This window comes from Maniola jurtina, chromosome 1 (genome assembly GCF_905333055.1).
Source record: "Maniola jurtina chromosome 1, ilManJurt1.1, whole genome shotgun sequence".
In the NCBI taxonomy this organism is placed as follows: domain Eukaryota; kingdom Metazoa; phylum Arthropoda; class Insecta; order Lepidoptera; family Nymphalidae; genus Maniola; species Maniola jurtina.
The window spans coordinates 16930609-16951847 of record NC_060029.1 but is presented as its reverse complement, the minus strand read 5'-3'; the positions used below and the strand labels follow the sequence as shown (position 1 = coordinate 16951847).

At 37.4% G+C, this 21239-nt stretch overlaps 2 long non-coding RNA genes across 2 annotated transcripts; one reads left to right on the top strand and one right to left on the bottom strand.

Annotated features, from left to right (window-relative positions):
* Positions 1–4753: 4753 nt before the first annotated feature.
* Positions 4754–16779, bottom strand: LOC123865148. Its single transcript, XR_006795922.1, has 3 exons — positions 16768–16779; positions 16148–16150; positions 4754–4841 (listed from the first exon to the last, which is right to left on the bottom strand). It is a non-coding gene; the product is annotated as an uncharacterized LOC123865148 (long non-coding RNA).
* LOC123865100 lies at positions 7080–18394 on the top strand. Its single transcript, XR_006795897.1, has 3 exons — positions 7080–7254; positions 10402–10405; positions 18382–18394. It is a non-coding gene; the product is annotated as an uncharacterized LOC123865100 (long non-coding RNA).
* The last annotated feature ends 2845 nt before the right edge of the window (positions 18395–21239 follow it).

Sequence of the window (21239 nt, the reverse complement as noted above, 5' to 3'; positions counted from 1 at the left end):
GATCACATTTCCGACTACCGTCGTCAGCTTAAATGGCTCCCTATTCGCTTTCGCCACAATTTGCATATTTTGACTGTTCTATACAATGTTCTCAATACCTCTTCCCCTGGTTATCTGCGAGAGCGATTTCAATTCTCGCTCCCTCCTACTAGGCCTATGCGGTCTTGTGTCTCAAAAAATCCTCTCGTCACTCCCCATTGTAACACAGTCTTCTACAGCAAATCTTTCACCGTACTAGCCACCCATCTTTGGAACTCACTTCCTGAGAATATTAGAGTGAATTGCCGCTCAGTACATTCATTCAAATACAGAGTGAAGCAGTATTACCTATCATTACAATAGAGTATTTTATTATATTTTATATATATTATATTTATTCGTATTTTATTATATTATGCATAACTATTTATTATTATATTATTATTGTATGTAAGTATTTTATTTTGGTATTTATTGGAAGATATTTGTGTAAATATTATTGTGTAGCACTTGTATTAACCATTTTATAAATCTAGTACCATGGGACCTATTCCACGTATTTATGCACCTTACTCACAACCTGCACGGGGAAGCTGGAAGAAATCTCTGTTTAGAGATAAGCATTTCCTTTGTACATAGCTTAATTTATCTTAACTTTGTAACTACAATTTTGGTACATGAAAATAAATATAAATAAATATATGTTGAAAATAAAGGAGAACCCCGTGTTTCTCGGTATAATGTTAGATGCAAAGCTTCTATGGAACACCCACATATCAACACTTGATGGTAAACTCAGCTCTGCTGCTTACACTGTTAGAAAAATTCGACAGGTACTGACGTGGAAACTGCAAAAATTGTATATTTTGACTATTTTCACTGTATTATGTCTTACAGACTCTTGCTATGAGATAAAGCGGTAGATATTGAGAAAAAAATGTATTACAGAAAAGGACAGGACGTGCAATTTATAAATTAAATTTATTAAAAATATAAGGAAATAAGTACCTTATCTATTATCTTATAGTAGCTTCTAAACATATTTACAACTAGCTAATGCCCGCAGCTTCGCTCGCGTGGATTTAGGTTTTTAAAAATCCCGATACTTTCATTTCCCAGAACAAAAGTTGCCTCTCCGTAATAGCCCGTCCCCGGGATGCAACTTGTTTCTGTATCACGTAAGAATATTTAAACGGATTATCCTTTTCAAATCCCGAGGGATCACCAGGATTTAGGAATGCAATTTCTTACAGCATCAGGGTTGAGGTCAACGACAAAGTGTTTACTTGGTATAGATACCTTCAATATCAATTAATAATCGACACTTTTTAAATCCCATTAGCTTTAGTAGTCAGGTCCCCTGCAACATCAGGATTGAGGAGTTGGAATCCAAATTTTTTATTGAACAATGTCGCAAACTTTCTTTATCGATTAAAAAAACTACCCAAAATTACGCAGTTAGGTTACCTGCCAAATTTCATGGTTTTGAGTCAACGGGAAGTACCCTAGAGGTTTTCTTGACACACACGACAGACAGAGAGATAGACAACAAAGTGATCCTATAAGAGTTCCGTTTTTCATTTTGAGGTACGAAACCCTAGAAAACGTAGGAACGGCATTCCGAACCAGTGGTAAATTTTTCTGACCATTCAAAAACACTTTGAAGTTTACCTAAAAGTTTACAGGAATAAAAATTAATCATTGTATTCCATTCCATTTCATTCTATTCCAATCTGTTCAAAGATAAATAGAAAATAAAAATATTTGTCACCGAAACAATAATTTACGATACATCAACCAATATCAATTTTACTGATGACAATCTGACTATTACCAAAGTGAATGACTACTATAATATCTATTATATACGACTAATATAATATGTATTATAAATTGTGTGCCGTTTGCATTCTCACTAAGTTTGTTTTTGTTGGTTAAACTTTCTGGCATTTATATTGTTATGACGTTTAATTGGCAAACAGTCTGTTTATTGGCTGAAACTCAAAAATTCAGCCAATCACAACAAAGAAAATATTGTAATAATGATTGATGCAGCTTTCTGTAATTGAAAACAAAATATTTGACATTAACTTGAATGTGACAGTGTTTTCCGAATAGGGTTGCCAGAGGCCCCGTATTTTACTGGTTACCCCGTATGTCAGGATAGAGAAACCGGTAATTATGAAAATAAAATACGGGGCAAATAAAACTAAATATTTTTAGGGTTCCGTAACTCAAAAGCAAAAAGAACTCTTATAGGATCACTTCGTTGTCTATCAGTCTGTCTGTCTTTCCGTCTGTCCGTCTGTCCATCTGTCCTTCTATCCGTCTGTCATGTGTTCATGAACAAATATTAGTATTTTCAATTTTCAAAGTAAGATAACTACATATATCAAGTGGGTTATCATATGAAAGGGCTTTACCTGTTCATTCTAAAACAGATTTTTATTTATTTTTATGCATATTTTTTTTAATGCATAACAGTTTTTGATTTCTCGTGTAAAATGTCGAAAAAAATACCCGAATCGGAACCCTCGGTGCGTGAGTCTGACTCGCACTTGGCTGGCGAAACCGAACACTGACGTTATGTCCAGTAGAAAGAATATTTTCCTTTTGCGGCAATGCGTAGCCGAAACCCACTCGATATTGATCATGGTCGTAGCCAAGGCGGCGGGGCTTGGTTTGAGGATGTTAGCCTTTTTTTATACAAGTTAGCCCGTGACTTTAATCTTTTCTAGTGGTAAGTGATGATGCAGTCTAATTTCTTGGCCGTTAGGGCCATACTAACCATATAACTAGCCATGACCGAAGCCTCCCACCAGACCAGAAATTTAGAAATGGCGACTGCGCCTGGGAAGCCGTCAAAAACCTAAGCCTAAAATAATACTTACACTATTTCTTGCATTTGCTTACCAATTTTTTTTTGGAAATATATCAAACATTTCGCGCTCACTTCACTCGCGCTTTGAATTTGTATTACTTGGTGTAAGCCCCGCAATTTCGTTTGCATGAATTTAGAGTTTTAAAAATTCCGTGGGGGATTTTCCGGGCTAAAAAGTTTATGTCTGGGATGCAAGTTACCTCTGAATAGTAAGTACCAAAATTTTGGTAAAGAAGATGGGCCGTGAAAGGGTAACAAATAGATAGGCAAATAGATATACTGTCGTATTTGTAATATTAGTATGGATAGGGAGCTTTAAAAATAAAATCTTGCTATGGCTAAACTCGTTTCCCTTTCACTTTAATTCTTTCTGTAATTGAACCAAAAACACTTACGCTCACTGCGCTCGCGCTTTTTTATTGTTGTATTTTATCTCACTGTCAAATTGAAAGGCGAAATTCCACTAACCAGGTAATTAGCCCATAAAGTTGAGCGAATGTTTTTTTCCTCATGACAGGATTCAGTTCCGGCCCTGATAAAACCTTTCCCGAAATCGATTCCTGGCTACGGCCATAGTATTGATACTGTGAAGGTGGAATTACAAGTTAAATGTAAATTTAAGTTAAAATGCAAAGATTGTATGCATGAAATGTATAACATTTTGCTTTACAAAACTAGAGTTTTTAAAAGCTATTTAAATAAATAAATCTTTTATTTAAAATCACATTGCAAACACAGTTCACCAATCAAGACACGGCAACATACAGAGAAAAAATACAAAACTTATAAATAAACTGAAATATCTAAATAGGCTTTCCATGCATTTCAGAGAGAACCACCGCCTATTTCTTCAAATACTTCAAATTTTTAAATTTCTTCAAATCTAAACCCCGTATTTTTGATGGTGGTAGCCTGTAAATCAAAAAGAGGCAGGTGGCAACCCTACTTGCCACATGACATTACAGAATGAAAAATTGTTTTCATTACTCGGTAAGCCTACTGCCATAGTTTCACAGAAAGTGTGACGGTAGTTGTGACCTCTGATTGGTCGACTCTCTTTCACTATTTGCTAAAATTGATGATTGCAACAACAATTTTTTCTTTTTTGTAATCAAAAACAGAACACGGACGTCATACAGGTTGACTAATTGCAATCATTTCTGACCGGCTAACATTGTTCCGCTAGTGGCTCAAACTCACTGTCGCAGCAAGAACATGGTAAATTCAGCCAATCACAGCAATTAGAATTGGTTATCACAAATGCACCGATCTAGGAACCGAGAATACACGAACCAGGGCAGATAGAGATGAGAACAATAATATCATACGTAGGAAATCGACGGGGGATCGTTGACAATGATCCTCTTAAAAGTTGAATTTTATCTATCTAAATATATAAAAGGAATAGCTGACTGACTGACTGATCAATCAATGCACAGCTCAAACTACTAAGCGAATCGGGCTGAAATTTGGCATGCATATAGCTATTTTTTGACGTAGACATCCGCTAAGAAAACATTTTTGAAAATTCAACCCCTAAGGAGTTAAAATAGGGGTTTAAAATTTGTGTAGTCCACGCGAACAAACAATCCACAAATCGGTTGATCGGTCCACAAAACATAGTTCCAGATGTTAAAAAAAAAATTAATCCATTACGATTTTACTCTATTACTTATATTCATCCTCGTCATCATCATGATCAACCCATGGCCGGTTCACTACAGAGCACGGGTCTCCTCTCAGAATGAGAAGGGGTTTGGCCTTAGTCTACCACGCTAACCATGTGCGGATTAGCAGATTTCAAACACTAAAGAGTACTTTTAGACATGCACGTTTCCTCACGACGTTTTCCTTTACCGTTAATGCAAGTGATATTTAATTGCTTGGCTCCGAAAAGTTAGCAGTGCGTGCCCGGGATCGGACTCCCGACCTCCCGATTAGGATACGGATGTTTTAACCACTAGGCTATAACAGCTAAAATCTGTAATATTCTTAGAAAATATTGTCATGTCGGAAACTATTTATTTTATGCAAAATAATTTATAACGAAACACATCTTTGTTATCCCAGTTTTGTTTTTTACCAATCTCCGGGTAATCCTTTAAAAGGGAAAACAAAATGCGAGCCAACCTTTATAATAAAGATTAAAGCGCATATACCTACGTGATTATGAAGAGCGAAATTTTAATTTGATCTCTAACGGCGACCCATCTCATTTGCAAGGTCCCGTAATTTAACCTACCCACATCCCAATCCAAACTGAACTTTAACACAAAGGAATAGAATTTAAAACATGAGATTCATGTATTCATTTGTAAGATATTGTGTTGAAATTAAAACTGGGGGATTATTATAAAAGTAGGTCGGTTAAATGTAATTGTAGAATTTTTTTGTACATTATATTGTGTAAGTACCTACTAATGTATTTTTTTAATGTTAGCAACTTAGTTCTTTAGTTTACTATGATGATTGGTGGCATGCATAACATTATTTTGTTACAATAGATGCCGCGACTTCGTTCACGTGGATTTATGCTTTAAAAATCCCGTGGGAACTCTTCGAAAGATTTTATACGTCTTTGTTACCTGTTATCTGCAAAAGCCATGTTATGATCCAAACTTCATATTCCCTGTGTTGGGGACAGAGCGCATAGAAACTTTCAGCTTTTATAAAATAGCGAAAGTCTAGCCCTTCCGGGCTCTTGGTCCATATGATGTAGCTGCATAGATCTATCATAATATCACTGTGTAGCGAGGTCCTGTCAAGCAAACCCGGCGAACATTTTATTAAAATCTGAAAAAAGAATGTAACTATTAAAAATTCTTGGCAAAAGCATGGGCCTCGCTTAATTTATTAGCCCTAAATATGTCCTAGAAACTTGGCAACGCGTATTAATGAGAAAATTCTTCGTAACTCAAAAATGTATTATGGCTCTTTTACAATATGCCTTGGCACGTGCAAAGTGGAAAACAGAGTTGTACCTACGTACCTTTGAGTAGGTAGGTATGTACAGACTACAGACCTACCTTTTTAACCCAAGAGTCCCTACGACGCAAAAAGCTGGCATGCAAACACATTATTTTGTGTTCAAAATAGTGATAGACAAATTAAATTATTAAGTAAAATTTTCGCTTGTTTGAAATAAATGAAGTTATACAATAAAAGGAATCTAATCGAGCTGTTTGATAAAAATCTGTCCAACAGTTTGAGGAATATCAGCTGTTATCTCAATGCTGTAAGTCTCAGTCATCCAGTTATATTTTATAGGTAGGTATCAGTATTACTTGCACTTACTTCTTATGGACCCGATCCCAATTACAATGTTGTACAATGTTGTACTACAATGCAATGCAATATTAAAGTAAACTTGGCCTATCGGCAATGATTTAAATTTTTAATTCACACATGTTTTAAATCATAATAGAGATTTAAATCTTTTAACAAAGCTAAAACAGTTTATATGCAATTATATCTTAATAGTTTTTTTCCGTATCCGTGCAGTGCTTAAAAGCTGGTTTTAACTTTTAAGTTAAATTGCGTCGTTACTTAGTTAGTGTAAAGCGTTCTTAGCAATTCAGGCACTAGTGTAGGTACGTGACCTAATTAACTAGATCGGATTCAAACGTTAAGCGTAAGGGCTCTTTCACAAGCGGATATTTTTAACCCCCGACCCAAAAAGAGAGGTGTTATAAGTTTAACGTATCTGTGTGTCTGTGGGGGTAAGGCAATTTTTTATTTATTAAACCCACGTACCGGAACGCTAAATCGCTTAGTGACACGGCTTTGCAGGTAGGATGGTAACTAGCCACGACCCAAGCCTCCCACCAGACCAGACCAGAGATTTGAAAATCAACACTGCGCCAGGGAGGTCTAAAATCTATGAATTTATTAATTTCTATATCATAGACGCCCAGAAATCCGAGAGTGTGTTAGAGGATAACAAAATTTAGGCCGCAATTTTCGGATCTCTAATTACAAACTATGCAATAATTAAACGACATATAGCGCTATTATCGTAATGCGCTATAACTGTCTGACCCGCGCTGCGCTCAAGTAATAGCCCATTAGCGCCCGATGAGAGCGGACTCGTACCAGCTAATGCCAGTATTTGCCTCTAAGGCTGGCCGCATATTATTAGAAATTTCGGTCAGAAAAAATCGGACAAACACCGGAAGATCCACGGTACTGGCGCCTCTTGTATCTAGCATCTAGCGTTTTTCTCGCTGCTTTATTTGCGCTCGAGACTTTGAATTCCTCGCTACGCTCAGGATTCTATTTTTGAACCACTTGCTTCGCCCGTGGTTCAACCTTAGAATCCTTCGCTGGCTCGGAATTCAATACAAACTCTCGCGACAAAATAACAACTTTGCAGCCTTGCATAACAATTAACTATTGTGCTAGACCGTGGCTAGACCCCGCAATCACACCGCAAACTGTCAGGCTTTTTACGTATCCGATCCAAATCCAATAATTCTTGATTCGAAGAAAAAAAAATTAACTATCGAATAGTAAAGGTTCAGTAATCGCATTGAGGAATTTTGTATAAAAACGTGGGCAGCGCTTAAGTGAGCATTTTTAGCAATCGAAACACGAACCCAATCCACATACTTACATAAAACCTAATACGACTATGACATCATTCTATAGTTTTGCTAAGGACATTCTATCATATTATGGCGGCAGAAAACCTTATTTGATGTTCGATTTCGAAAGTTTATGAAAACTGGTTATCGAGAATTTTGCTTTAGTTTTTTTTCCAAGGTCCACTTGCGAAAGGTCACTTCTGATTTAGTTTTTTAAATACTGTCACTGTTTGGCAAGAATATAACGCGATTGCCAAAAAGTGATTAAGTACAAAATTCATCACACTAATATTATAAAGGCGAAAGTTTGTATGTGTGTGTGTGTGTGTGTGTGTGTGTGTGTGTGTGTGTGTGTGTGTGTGTGTGTGTGTATGTTTGTTACTCCTTCACGCCTAAACTACTGGATGGATTGGGCTGAAATTTAGAATTGAGATAGACTATACTCTGGATTAGCACATAGGCTACTTTTTATCCCGGAAAATCAAAGAGTTCCCACGGGATTTTTAAAAAAACTACATCCACGCGAACGAAGTCGTGGGCATCAGCTAGTATTTTAAAAAATGTTGACAGAATATGTTCTGACAGACAATTTGTGATAATAATGCGGTCAGCCTAACATAATATTATTATATTTGTCCCTAATATTGGGCGCTGGAAATTGTGACTAAAGTATTATTTAGCGCACACCGCCCAACATGGCTATGATCTACACAACATAATATTCTGTTTCAGCGTCGCATTTATCATTTTATAGAACAGATGTTATATCACAATTTTTTTGTGATATAACCACAAAATTCACTGTTTTCGGATTTATTCCTTTATTTGTGCTATACGACCTATCTACCTATCAAATTTCATGATTCCAGGTCCAACGGGAAGTACCCTATAGGTTTCTTTGACATACACGATAGACGGACAGGCAGACAGATAACAAAGTGATCCTATAAGGGTTCCGTTTTTCCTTTTTGAAGTACGAAACCCCAAACAATCTCATAATGAGAGTTTTCTTGGAGTAATAATGCAGTGAACTGAACATACATTTACCACACAATGTCATAATATGATTTCGTCTCTTATCAGTGATAATAACCCGAAACTCAGAGGCGTAGAGGAAAGTCGAGAAGCTTCCAGAGACGCTTGAGATTGCTGTCACAATGATGTGTTTACGGTGCGTGGTAATAATTTCATCATTTTGGGACCCCAACTTTTATGGGGTTTTCGAGCTGCGTGAACTCCTCCTCTAACCACTTCAGCTACTAACTTTCCTCTTTTCTGAATAGACTAGAGATGCTAGAAGATTCTATAAATGAAAAGAGGCACTCTACTTTTCTCATTTAGAAGGTGCTTTGGCTTTATTGAACCCTTTTCAGTAATGATTAGTTAATATCACACACATCCTCAACGTACTGCACAGCACATCTCTAGTGGACAAGTGTAAATTAAAAATTTATAACACCCCCGACAAGTGAAGGTCACAGTAACTAGAAAAGAGCTGATAGCTTTCAAACAGCAGAACCGATTTTCTTGGATTATAGCTAAGAACACTCTTGATCAAGCCACCTTTCAAACAAAAAAACTAAATCAAAATCGGTTAATTAGTTTAGGAGCTACGACGCCACAGACAGATACACAGATACACACGTCAAACTTATAACACCCCTCTTTTTGGGTCGGGGGTCAAAAAGCTTACTTTAGTAAGCTCGTCCACAAATATTATTACACGCTGTGTCCATGGTTTATTAACTCTTGTTGTGAAATTTTAATTTAAACGAATTAAGCATTGTCGCTAACGAGGCCCATTGCATTACCATGAACAATGGACGTTAAATGTTGCGATTGTTACGCCTCATTGTCCATTCTGTTTGACCATCGAGTTTATGTGACTGCGCGATGTACGCATCGCTAGATCACCAATAAATACCTACCTATTGTTTGTTTGTAGCTAAACAAAACGGAAATTACACCAACAATCACAAATTTACATTGTAACCCGCTAAACCGCCATTTTAAATTAAAATCTAATCTATTATTCTAAATGCTAATAACCTACTTACCCAAAATTACAATCTAAAATAATCTAAATATTAATTCTGCTGGACAAAGCCTTCTCTCTTTAGGAGAGTGGTTCCAGTACTGTTTCACATATTCATCTGTACATATTTATTGCGAATCAGACTCGCTCATGAAGGGTTGCGATGGTACAAGAAAAAATACTTTTTAATTTTTTAATTTACATTGCAGCCATTTTGAAATTTTTATTATTTATGTTTTATTTTATTTATAGTGGCTATAGAAATGCACAATCTGTAAATTTAACTCGCTACCTATTACGGTTCACGAGATACAGCCCGCTGACAGACAGATGGACAGATTGGATGGTGGAGGCTTAGTAATAGGGTCGCATAACCCATAGGCAACCTAGGAGGGTGGAATAAGGTCAAACAAGTCCTCAGAATCGTTATACAGGGTGGTCAAAAAGTCGTGGATCAAACGAAATAGGGAGATAGAGGAGGTCATTTCTAGCAAAAAAAAATTCTACAGCATGGCCATATTTAAATTGCCCTAAGAGTTATGAATATTTTTGGGTTTTTTAACAAAATACCAGATTCTCTTACAATTAGACTAATTAAAAAAAAATGAGATAAAAAACAATAAAACAAACGATGCTGTGCCATTACTAGATAATTTATCAGCACTACAAATCTTCTATTGAGGCTCTGGCTACCAAATTACAAGAGCAATTAATTTTTTTCCAAAACTTTTAAAGCGTTACCAAAAATTAAATGTCACTTTAAAAGTGCACTGTGAAAAAAAAATGTACTACGGGAAAGTGACCCTGTATCAGAAAAACTTGCTGATTTAATGCCAATTTAAATGAAGTATAACACATTACTCTTTGTTTCGTAATTCTGGTATTATAATCGTTTTTTCATATCAAGGTGCAAATTTCAGTAGATTAGTTTAATTCAAAATAATTTTGAAGATTTTCATGCTGCTAGTTAAACTACTAGTTTTTTGTACGTTGGGAGTTTACGTCTCTGCGGTGTCCCAAGCCTTCCAACAAGTCTGAAAAATGAAAAACGAAAAAATATTTACTAACTAAATGCAACTTATGCAATTTTTCTCTGTCTATTTCTGTAAAAGAAATACCTATATTACGTATGCCGAAATCAAGCTGGCATGATGAATTAGATAGAGTTGCAGAAGCGGAATGCGAATAATACGGAAAGGTGAGGTCATGCGCGGGTCGCAATTACGTCGGTCAGCGGTTTGAGGTCGCACAGCCTCTACACGTAGCTACACTCAGCTGATTCAGCTGTAGTTTTTAGGGTTTCGCAATATAACACGGAACCCTTATAGTTTCGTCTACTCCGTCAAGCTATTTTATAATTCCATACCCATACTTAGTACTTACTATAATAATATTACATACTAGCTTATGCCCGCGACTACGTCCACGTGGACTACACTTTCAAACCTCTAAATTTTGCACCCTATTAAAAATCCCTTCTTAGCGCATGTCTACGTCATAATAGCTATAATGTGCATGCCTCAGCCCGATCTGTCTAGTACTTTGAGCTGTGCGTTGATAGGTGGGTGGGTCAGTCAGTCAGTCTGCTTTTCCTTTTATTCGACTTCATTCGTGTGGACTACAATTCAGGGATAAACAAATCCTCAATTATCTACAACTTTTAAGCGACCTATTTACAACATAGGAGCCAACAGCCAACGCATTGTTGCAATTCAGTTCATGAATCTCCATAAACCCTGACAATTTTAACAAGATCGCTTAAAAATAATGCAATCTTAAAATGAAATTATGGCGCGGTCCGCCGGGAAGCAAGTGGCCGTAAATATGAAGTAAATATTCAACAGGAGTGCTTCTTCTGAGCAAATTCATTACACCTCCGAGAGCTGAGGAGATGTGCACTGCGTTACAGCAGGTGTTGAGATCACTTGAGGTAATTAAGAAACGTTGATATAATATCAATGCTGTGCTGACCTTTAACTAATAATAAAAAGCCGTTAGCCGTTTCTTTCTACGTAGGTATAAGTTCAAGACAAGAGTGAACAAGCATCTTCTAGGCAAGCGTACCTAATCTAACTTAAACCTTATCATTGCTTTCTGGTGCTGCTTTCCAATAATAGTCGTCATCAAACGTTAGCTCATCTCGCAATTTCAAAAAAAATCTTAAACTGAATGTAAAATAAATTGTAGAATATTTTCTTTATTGACATTATTTATTCCAGAGAGTTGTCTGGAATCGATGTCTGGAGCTGGAATGGGGAATACTTTAAAAGCGCCGCCTCCAGGCCGGGAAATTCCCCGAAGTGTAAGCAAACTTTATTCGTTAGCATTTCGTAAAGGAAATCCTCTCTTTATACGCCTCCAGTCTGTTGAGACTACCTCTTGCTCTGGTTTGCATTTTGTTTTGAATTAACATACCTACCTACTCAATGCATGGAAAGCAGTGTTTTAGGATTAAGAATTTGTGATCTTGTGTTTTTGTTGTTTCTGTGTTTTGTACTGGGTGTCAATACCGAGTTTATCTTATGGTCCCAAATAAAAGAACATATAGATATTTATTTATTTACTTTCATTAAAACATAAAAATTTTGAAGTAAAGTTGTATGACGTCGATTTTGAAAAAACATTGATATTTTTCTGAAGTGCAGGTACAAATAATAAGTGATCAGTTAAGAGATTTTTGGATGCCAAGAATTCAAAACGTAACCAAATACACTTTGCATTGTCACCTTCACTTGATAGTGATACTCAAGTGTGTCAGTTGAAAATGATGATAATGAGTGCAGTTTAATTTTACGAATTTTGCAGCTCTCCCGTAACAGAGAGAGGTTTAAAATCGCGAACAATTGACCGAGCGCCTAATTGCTCCAATGAATAAACATTTCTCTTTGGCCGCGGCGGCTCTCAAACCAATATCGCTTTCAATTAAACCCCTCGAGCTGGGTTTCATTACTTTCTAACTGGAAACTCAAACTCTAAATATTCTTAATTCCAATAGACTTTTCGAATCGACAAAGCTGTGTTAATATTGAATGTACTTCTCAAGTTTAAAAGCAATCGGTTAATAAATAAAATAAAAGATTACTTAACTTGCCTAGAATAACGTACCGAACTTGAAAGTTGAAATGATTTCTTTCTCCTTGGAAGTTCACAGAATATAATATTATAATGTTTCAGACTCGTACACAGCTTTGAGAACATCATAGAGAAAATATCACTTGCTTTAGCGGTAAAGGAAAATATCCCCTGGATAATAACCTGCAGCGATGGGTTGTTAAAGATGATGATGATATAATATTATTGCAAACCTCTCGATTGGCTGACACTCTTTCATTATTGGTTGAAATGTACTTTCGCAGCAAGAAAACCATAAATTCAGCCAATCACAACTACTGAGATTACAGCAAAATCACAATTCTCAACAGTCAGAGGACAGAGGAGCAGGCTAATAAGAATTGGTCTTGACTTTATTACCGTTTAAAATTAAAAACAAGGAGTGTGTTAGTACAGTGTGTACAAACAGAGATACCTAAAAGCTTATCCGAAACAATTTATCACTTGTATCCGGAATGCATCCGGGTATTTAATGTGTGTATGCTCTGCAACACCCCATTGGCAAATCATACCATGCGAATTTCATACTTGGATACTTGAAAATACAGTATATTGTGGTTTGTATTGTTTTATTGTTGTAACTTGTTGGGAATTAAGCGAGTGAGTCCACAGTATGTCGGAGCGAAGATCGATGCCTGTAATATGGTGGCTTGGTTTGGTTTAGATGGTGGATGTTCGGTCAGAGGCTGTGGCTGGCTAGGCTCGAATATAATTATGTCCTCCGGAACGATTTCGCTTTTCGACCATGGCAGCCAATCTCAATAAAGACTCTACGTGGGAAATATTATTATAGAGCAACGTACGAGCAAATACAGGTCACTCGTTTCCGTCATTGTTATAGTCCGATGGCTTGCGACTCCTGCGCTCCGCCTCAAGAAAATCCGAAAGTTATTTTGTAGGGATGAGTGCAATTTTTTAACGATTTTCCGGAATCAATTTTAGACTTGTCTTTACACAAGTTTTGAAATCTATTAAAGGTGTGCTCCTGAAAAAAGCATATTACTGAATCGAAGATTATCTAAATGATAAAAGAGCTTGTTCTCGTAGCTTTAGTAATTAATTATCACCACTTTGTTTGACAATCAGAAAGTGTACAATAGTACCCATTTGTAATAAATGACTTTGATTTGACTTTGTCTTTGAATTTGACTCGCAGAATTATGAACCCTTGCAATTAGGGGGCCAACGCAACGTCTAGTCTCAACAACCTAAGTTAGGTTATCACAACTATTATAAATTTTACTAGGAATAAATTATACTAAAAATAAAGTCTTTTAGCCCTAAGCTCAAGTTTGTTCAAGTAAACAACGAAACAATCAAGAAAAGACCTCAAATTGCAAAATCTTACAAAACGCAAACGAAGCAAAAAGTGGTTTTTATTTCTCATCCGCGCAAACAACCAGCAGCGCTTGTCTATTGACATTGTTTAATCTGACAACCATTATTTGCCCGCCCCCGGGGACACGGCCGGGTCTACCTTACTGTTAACTCAGTAATATTGTAATGTCGTGCCTTGACTCGAGGATACAATTTGTAAATTGGTTTTGAAATGTTAATCATAATAATATGGTATTTGCCATTGTCAAAAATAAATTATTTCTCAGTGATTTTATTTAATAAGAGGGTCCTTTGTTAGTTTTAAAATCTTTGTGACGTCACCTGCCAGTATTTCATAGAAGCTCGCATTTTGACAGTTTCAGTCGCAGATTTGACTAGTTGTCAAAAACCGGATTCCCCGGATTCCTTCTATTGACAATATAACTATGGAGTAATAACTTGAACATTTTACTACAGTAGATATTATGTTGGCGTCCTTTCATAAATATTAAATTCCTTGTTACAAAACAAACTTAATTAATTTTCAATTTAAGTGCTTACTTATAGTTCGGATATCAATAACGCAAGTTTTAATTATAACTTAGCGTAGGTATATCTAAGTCATTAATTACCAATGGCGGCTCAACTCGCCCGGTGCCAGAAAGAAGAGACGCTAGATGTATGACTGTGCAAAGAGTATAATACACGACAGGTCGAGATGGCAATCGGGACATGAGGCGGGGGTACGCCCAGCACACCCGCACGTCACCCGCGCTCGCTCGCACCGAGTTACCCCGGTTACCATCAATTGGTCAACCTGTCGCGCACTATTTCTGCCAAATTTTAATTTCCTCCCCCTTTAAGACGATAGGTTCTGCATCATTCATTTAGTTAATCAAATAATTATCTTTACATTGAAATAGGTACACCGCTTATATTTCTATGTACCTACCTACATAAGTATCTATATATTTTTCCTGCAAAAATCACGTAGGGTTATCGAAAATCACAGCAAAGCTTAGGCCGCCGAGCTGAAATATTTTTTTGCTACGACCTACGACACATTACTTAGTAAAATAATTCGTTTGACGAAGATGAACATAATACTTTTATTTATTTCGTACATAATACATAACGTGCCCCGTCGATCTACGAGCTATTTATTATTGGAGCTATACGAGAGAATATTGGAACATCTCTATGGCTTTGGCTTAACATTTCACAGCGAGTTTCAAGTTACTTGCGTTTACTTATTGAGCTTCTGGATGAACCAAACTCAAAACTGGGAAGTGAAACTGGCGTTAGATTAACCCATTTTTAACCCCCGACCCAAAAAGAGGGGTGTTATAAGTTTGACGTGTGTATCTGTGTATCTGTGTGTCTGTGTATCTGTGTATCTGTGTATCTGTGTATCTGTCTGTGGCATCGTAGCGCCTAAACGAATGAACCGATTTTAATGTACTTTTTTTTGTTTGAAAGGTGGCTTGATCGAGAGTGTTCTTAGCTATAATCCAAAAAAATTGGTTCAGCCGTTTAAGAGTTATCAGCTCTTTTCTAGTTTTCTTGTAGAAAAGAAGGTTAGATAACCGTTAGGTTCATAATATTATGTCAATTGACAAATTTCAAGCTGTCAAGATGGACGTTACCTAGATACATAATTATTTATTTGAAAATGATGTTTTGGAAAACTTAGGATCGTAGGCGCGGAATAGTCCAAGAAAATCGGTTCAGCCGTTTGAAAGTTGTCAGGTCTTTTCGGTCCTTTCTAGTTACTGTAACCTTCACTTGTCGGGGGTGTTATAAATTTTTAATTTACACTTGTTTCATTGATATATTTTCGGAAGTTCCCGGTTGAGTAGGTAGTAGGTACCTAGGTACGTACTGATATTCAAATACTAGGTAAATTTTGGAGGCTTTTGCACAGTAGAATCTTTTTCAATTTAATAATAATTTTTTATTACTTTTCCCATACAGAAAAATACTGAGAAGCGCAATTTTAATATAGTTACATTTCTTTAAAATGTACCTAAAATGAGACCTCATTTAAATAAACTTTATTAATGTTTCTGGAAAATTTCTACTCGTGTTTGACAAAAGGCACAATTAATTTTAAGCCGTGCCAATGGCCGTGCCCTTTAAAACTACAAGTTTACGAAACTCCGCTTTAAATCTATCAATTAAGGGAACTAAGTACAGGTCGTTAGCAACCTTTTCGACCCAACTTGAGCTTAACCCTCGAACAAGCTCGCTAACACCTACTAGTAGATAGTTACCACGTTACCGCATGACGAGAGAATGAGGAATAACTTTGTTCTGGGACTCGAAAAAAGTTATGTTCTCAAACTTTAATTTCATGATCATCATGATCATCCCATCGCCAGCCCACTACTGAGCCCAGGCCTCCTCTCAGAATGAGAAGGGTTTAAGCCATAGTCTGTCACGTTGGTGAAATTCGGATTGGCAGACTTCCTACACCTTTAACAACAACAGACATGCAGGTTTTCTCACGATGTTATCCTTCACCGCCAAAGCAAGTGATAATCAACACTAGCCGATGCCCGCGACTTCGCCCGCGTGGATTTAGGTTTTTTGAAATCCCGTGGGAACTCTTTGATTTTCCGGGATAAAATAGCCTATGTGCTAATCCAAGATATTATCTATCTCCATTCTAAATTTCAGCCAAATCCGTCTAGTAGTTTTTGCGTGAAAGAGTAACAAACATACACACACACACATACACACAAACTTTCGCCAAGTTATAATATATTAGTGTCACTCCGAAAAGTTATAATAAAGATATACTAGTGTAACTCCGAAAAGTGTCACAGCACTAATTTTGAATATTCTACATTTTAAAATACGTAGGTACATATCAATAAATATAATTGACAAAAATATATAGCACTCAATCTTACATTTATGTAAGCATTTTACATTTATGTAAGTTAGAGTTTACTCTACAGTAAAGTTATATAAAACACGTCATTGTGTTCAAGTTTATAGGTTTAAAATGTTTCTCATGAACTATTTTTTAACTGAACTTTTTTTTATTTAAAAACTAGCTGATGCCCGCAGCTTCGCCCGCGTGGATTGTTCAGATCCCCTGCAGCATCAGGATTGAGGAGTTGGACTCCAATTTTTTTATGAAACAATGTCGCAAAGTTCCTCTATCGATTAAAAAAGAAATGACGCAAATCGGTTCAGAAATCTCGGGAGATTTCGGTGTACATAGGTAGAAAAACACAACTCCCTTTTTGAAAGTCGGTTAAAAAAGTAGCCTATGTTACTCCCTGGTCAATTCTCTACTTGTCTGTGAAAATCCCGTCAAAATCGGTTCAGCCGTTCCCAAGATTAGCCTTTTCAAACAGACAGACAGACAGACAGACAGACAGACAGACAAAAATTTAAAAAACGTGTGATTCAGTTATAGTATCGTTCAAATAACCATATGACCTTAATATGCGGTAGTTATTTCGAAATTACATACATACACGTATAGATAGGCATAAGTAGCTACCTACTTCATATCTACATCTATCTAATTGCGCCGCTTACCAGTAGTTCAACTATGGACAGAACTATAGAATTGTTTCACTTCAATGATTTGATGAAACGCTCTGATCCCCCTAGGCCTTCGCTTTGATGTCAATGAATTTAACTCGGACACAGAAATTTGACAACCTTTACAAAATACTATACGTGCATATATAAACTATCCTTTGACGTTTGGGATATAGTAATGTTAGGGCGAGCTCTGGGAAGTCGAATCGTTCAAATTTTTTTTATGACCAAAATATATTTAGGTACCAACCAGCACTTCTGTAGGAACCTAACCTAGTCTAGACTAGATTGGAGCGCGCTTTCCAAGAAGATGCCTTTTCATTATTGCCTGGTATACTTGGCAAGAAACACGGACGCTGCTGGAAAGACGCTTCTAGCGGTTCATACTCGTATCAGAAAGTTAAAAACGTTTTGTAGGTAACGCGAATTGAGATTGTAGCCTTGTAACAAGCACAAATTAGACGTGCTGATGGGGGTGACAGATAAACAGAACATTGACAAAATTTTAACATTTTAACACTTGTAGTAGGTACATAGGCACAGAATAAAGAAAGACACAGTGCTCCGGCGCCATGACTCTGCCATATACTTAAGGTCCTGGCATTACTGGGGCCGTCTCAGGAGTTGGGTCGTTCCCTTACAGCACAATTGCTGTCTAGATGGCATAATCGAACCTCTGGTAAGTAATAACATACTATCCTTAGTGTGTCACAGGTGAGAACAGTACCTATGCCGTCCTTAGCCACACCAAAAGAGGTACTTAAGTTAAAACGAGCTAGCAAGTTAACATTACGTGTTAGAAACATGAAGCTCAAGTGCCTCATAAATTTTGATTACCTTTGTGCTTAGTATGAGATCTATATCGCACCAACGCAACGTTGGTAGACTTTGGACGTTGAAACGCAATATCAGAGTAAAATGTACCCAAAGCTCCTTGATTAGAAAGTAAAAAATTCAGTACCACCGATTTTAATCACGCAAAATTTCCGCTTGGAGCGCGGGCTACAGAATCTATTGAAGAATTTGAGCTTAGGTAGTTATTAGGAATATCGTCCACCAGACGGACCGTCGGATGCATTGCAACGCAAAAGTAGTTGACGCCTTCCTTTATGACTATCTTTTAGTGAGAAAACGTGTTAGGTACATATTATTTTCAAAAATGCTATCTGTTTCAGGCCGCTTCGCTGTCTTCTGTGATATCGTGTGATAGAGAGAGTTGCAAGTCCAGTAGGTTTGCCAACATTTTAATCTTGAACTATTGTTTCGGGTGATAACGTTTTTGTCAAAATTAGTGAGTTAGTAAAACTCACGCTAAGCAATAAGCATACAGCTGTAGGCTCTACGCTTAAGGTAACTCGAGCCTCAACTCTACCCCCTCTTGTGTAACGGTTAATGATTTATGTTGTAGCTCCTGTAATTTACGCCGCTACACGGAATGTTATAATTTCAAGACGTCTTAAGTAATGTATCTAATTATTATCTACAAATCCATCCATATAATAATTATAAAAAATACTTACAAAGGAAGCTTGTTGGAAGTGCGTGCCCGGAATCGAACCCTCGCCTCCTGAATAGCCTCTAGATTATGAGGCCAACGTTTTAACCACTAGGATATCACGGCAATTTATAATACTTTGGATAGGTATAAATATTCCCTAACTACGAGAAATGTCCAGGTTAAGTCAGTTAAAAAGATCATAATGTTGGAAAATGGAAAGTAGCGCAGGCTTCGAACAGAGGAACGTATGGTAATCAAACCGTTTTTGGAGAGTCTAATCAAAGTTCGAAATATTCGAACGAGCTCAAAGGATTAAAATTGCCAAAGCCAAAGCATTTAGTAGGTTTTAATCTGGAACCAGATTGGACTTTTGCAATGAATTTCCTTCTTTCTGCAATTATAGACCGTACTCTCAGACAAAGAATCAAGATCGACATCAAAACAATAATGCCTTGTTAGAGCAAGCTAAGTGTATGGAAGAGCTCTGAAGAGTGATAAAGATAAAACACATTTTTTGTCTCTGTCATAGTTTACCTAGCTTTTTTTGCTGGGCACAGTTGTCATCTGTGCCCAACAAGCCTCTGTGATAGTAATTTATTGCGAATATTACGACTTTATATTTAGTTTTCTGTTTTAAATTTAGTATTGAAGGTGGGTAGAAAGCCATTTATGGTGCATTGCTGTGTGATCGGCTGTAACAGTCGTTGCGAGCGCAAATAAGAAACATAACCTTTCATTCGTAAGTTCCTATGATTTGTTTTGTTGTTTTGTCTCTTTCGGGTAATACGCCTGTCAAGTCTACCTTGATTCTTAGACTGAGACCGTACTATGTTGACGGCCATTATGAAAATGTTGTGTGTGGTAGGGGAGTTCAATCAGTTAGAGGAGCTGGAAGAAACTAAGCAGGGTTTCTTGTTTTGCTCCGAAACCCTTAAACTGATTTAATATTTTGGAACGAGTGAAAAAACTTCACTTAGCAAAATGACAACGGCCCAGATCGTCTGTTCCCGTCCCTCGAGTCCCGAGGGGCGCAAATAATTCCTGTCAGATGAAATAACCTCAAACCCTGATTGTTGACGAAGCGACGAGCGATGGAGCTGTCGGTTATGTTAAACAAGATTTGCTATTTCTCAGATTGCTATTACCTGCTGGCTGTAGACATCCATACTAATGTTTGAAAGTTTCTTTCTGTCTGTTTTTCAGGCTGAAAACACAAATAGGCCACTCGGAGTCAATGGCACCTCGTAGGTGGGGCATCGACTTGAATTTTGCACGTTATACAAGGTTATACATTGCGGGTTTGAAAAACACAAAATCACTAAAACTTGTAGTTTTATATAAGACAATTTATTCATTAAGGTTATTGGCATTGGATTGTGTTTAGGTAGTATAATAATAAATAAAAATAAATTAAATAAATTAACTTTTATTTCAGGCCTTAGACCCATAATTGTGTTAGTGTGACAAACATCACTTAAAACTATGTTAGTAGATACTTATTTCTAGCTTAACAACTAATTTTATAACTATAAAACCCGAGGGAGCCTCTTGGGGCGCCAAGAGGCTCCCTCCCATAGGCGTATGTGCGCACTAAGGCTGATTTTAGTCTCACGCCGACCGCACGCGCACCGTCGGCGCTGATGGCTGAGATGTATAAACTTATAGGAAGCGTTTTTGAAAGACGCGTAGCTATCAGCGCGCACGGTGGTCAGCGCTGATAGCTACGCGGCCGCACGCGTCGCGTGTCTGCGCCGCGTAGCTGTCGGCGCTGACCATTGCACGAGCGCCTCTGCCTTCTATGAGCGTTCTAGGTTAGGTAGCGTTGATAGGTAGTACAAAGCAGCAATACAATCCACATTTTTGTCGTCGTCTGTACAGTAAGGCGTTCAGTACGATACTAAAACGAGCCACGCTGAGCCTCAGCGCTGATGAACTACGCGCTGAGCTATGAGCGCTGACGGTGAGCGTGAGTCTAAAATCAGCCTTATAATAACGCGAGGTATTTGCTAGCGCTCTGGTTACACCTGTAGGTATATTCACAAGGCAAAGTGATTTTTGCATGCAAACGACTGGAGTGGGCATTACGCCAGGTCCTGTGTGCTGTGGGGCGGAAGACGGCTCTCGTGCCCGACAGAGGCGCTGGAGGGCCCTCGCTTTGACGATACCGAGTGACCGCCCTTCATTACATACGGCCAGCCGTCCGGACTAGCGTAGGTAGAGCAGGATTGCTTATTTAAATCAATTTCATTAAGTGAAATTTTTCGTGATTTCACA